This window comes from Rhinopithecus bieti, unplaced genomic scaffold (assembly GCF_001698545.2).
Source record: "Rhinopithecus bieti isolate Rb0 unplaced genomic scaffold, ASM169854v2 scaffold_35313, whole genome shotgun sequence".
Lineage (NCBI taxonomy): Eukaryota > Metazoa > Chordata > Mammalia > Primates > Cercopithecidae > Rhinopithecus > Rhinopithecus bieti.
The window spans coordinates 36600-39421 of record NW_016815007.1 but is presented as its reverse complement, the minus strand read 5'-3'; positions in this window follow the sequence as shown (position 1 = coordinate 39421).

Genomic DNA, 2822 nt, shown 5'->3' with positions numbered 1-2822 from the left:
AAAAAAAAAAAAAAGAAACAGGCTGTTGTCTTTTTGTTTTTTACATTGTTCTGAAGTTTCTTTGTTTAAGAAGTTTATTGAGGTACACTTTACATATGTAAAATTTGTCCTATATAAATGTACAATTTGTTGATTTATAGTAAATTTATTCACTGGTGCAAACATCACTACAATCCGATCTTATAACAATTTCTTCATCCCAAAAAGTTCCACAGTACTCATTTTCAGTCCACTATCACACAAACCTCCAGTCTCAAGCAACCACTCTTCTTTCTGTATTCATAGTTGTACATTTCCTAGAAATTTCATGTAAATAGAATCATAAAATATGTACTCTTTTGTGTCTGGCTTCTATTATTACTGAGTATAATGTTTTTGAAGTTCATCCATGTTGTTATATACATAAACAGTTCATTTAGTTTATTTCCTTTTGTTGCTTAGTAGAATCCCACTGCATAGATATACCATATTTTGTTTATTCAATCACCAGTTAATAGACATTTAGGTTGTTTCCAGTTTCAAGCTATTATGGATAGTGTTGCTATGAACATTCACATACAAGTCTTTGTGTGGGCATGTGTTTTCATTTCTCTTGGTTATATACCCAGGAATGGAATTGCTGGGTTATGTGGTGATCACACATACAACTTTTTAAGATGCTATCAAACTCCTTTCCAAAGTAGTTGTACCACATTATATTCCTATCAACTATTTTGAGGATATGAGTGTCTCCACATCCTTGCCAATTCTTTGTATTACCAATCTTTTTGATCATCACAATTCTAGTAGGCATGAAGTGATACATCATTGTGGTTTTAATTTGCATCTCAATTTCTATTTCCCCAGTGACGAATAATGTTAGTCATCTTTTCACACGCTCATTAGATATCTGTATATTATCTTTGGTGACATGTCTATTAAAATATTTTTTCAATTTTTATTGTGTTATTGCTTATTACTGAGATGTAAGAGTTCATTTAAATACAGACAAATCTCCTTTTATCTCATTTTATTGTGCTTCCCTTTAGAAGGCTTTACAGATGTTGCATTTTTTTTTTTTTACAAATGAAAATTTGTGGCAACACTGAGTAAGGCGAGTCCGTTGGTGCCATTTTTCCAATAGCATGTACTCATTTTGTGTTTCTGTCTTACATTTTGATAATTCTCACAATATTTCAGACTTCTTTTTTTCTTTGAGACAGAGTACCACTCTGTCGCCCTGGCTGGAGTGCAATGGCATGATCTCAGGGCTCACTGCAACCTCTACCTCCCAGGTCCAAGCGATTCTCCTACCTCAGCCTCCCAAGTAGGTGGGATTACTGGTGTGCACCACCATGCCTGACTAATTTTTTGTATTTTTAATAGAGACAGGGTTTCACCATGTTGCCCAGGCTGATCTCAAACTCCTGACCTCAAGTGATCCACCTGCCTTGGCCTCCCAAAGTGCTGGGATTACAGGCGTGAACCACCGTGCCCGGCCAGACTTTTTCATTAGTATCCTATGTGTTATGGTGATCTGTGATCAGTGGTCTTCGATGTTACAATCATGCCCATATAAGACAGTGAAATTGAATGATATGCTCCACTGACCAGCCATTCCCCTGACTCTCTTCCTCTGCTCAGGCCTCCCTATTCCCTGGGACACAGCAATATTAAAATTAGGCTGATTAACAACCCTACAATGACCCGTACATGTTCAAGTGAAAAGAAGAGTCACATGTGTCTCATTTTAAGTTAAAAGCTAGAAATGATTAAGCTTAGTGGGAAAGGAGTGTCAAAAGCCAAAATAGACTGAAAGCTAGACCTCTTGCACCAAACAGCCATGTTGTGAATGCAAAGGAAAAGTTCTTGAAGGAAATTAAAAATGCTACTCCATTGAATAAGAAAGTGAAACAAGCTTATTGCTGATATGGAGAAAGTTTGAGTGGTCAGGATAGGAGATCAAACCAGCCACACCATTCCTTTAAGCCAAAGTCAAATCCAGAGCAAAGCCCTAACTCTCTTTCATTCTATGAGGGCTGACAGAGGTGAGAACGCTTCAGAAACTAGCAGAGGTTGGTTCATTTGGTTTAAAGAAAGAAGTTGCCTCACTAATATAAAAGTACAAGGTGCTAATGCAGAAGTTGCAGCAAGTTACCCAGAAAATCTAGCTAAGATCATTAATGAAGGTGGCTACACTAAACATCAAATTTTCAATGTAGGCAAAACAGCCTTCTATTGGAAGAAGATGCCATCTAGGACCTTTATAGCTGCAGAGGAGAAGCCAATGCTTGCCTTCAAAACTTCAAAAGACAGGCATCTCTTGTTAGGTAGGGGGCAATGCAGCTGGTGACTTCAAGGTAAAGCTAATGCTCATGTACCGTTCAGAAAATCCTAGGGCCCTTAAGAATTATGCTAAATCTACTCTGCCTGTGTTCTATAAATGGAACAACAAAGCCTGGATGACAACACATCTGTTCATAGTATGGTTTATAAAATATTTTAAGCCCATTGTTGACACCTACTGCTCAGAAAAAAAGATTTTTTTCAATATGTTGCATCTCATGGACAATGCACTTGGTCATGCAAGAGTTCTGATGGAGATGTACAAAGAGATTCGTGTTGTCTTCATGCCTGCTAACACAACATGATTCTGCAGCTCATATATTAAGGAGAAATTTTGACTTTCAAGTCTTATTATTTAAGAACTACATTTTGTAAGGCTATGGCTGCCATAGATAGTGATTCTTCTGATGGATCTGGGGCAAAATAAATCAAAAACCTTCTGGAAAAAATTTACCATTCTCCATGGCATTAAGAACATTTGCGATTCATGGGAGAAG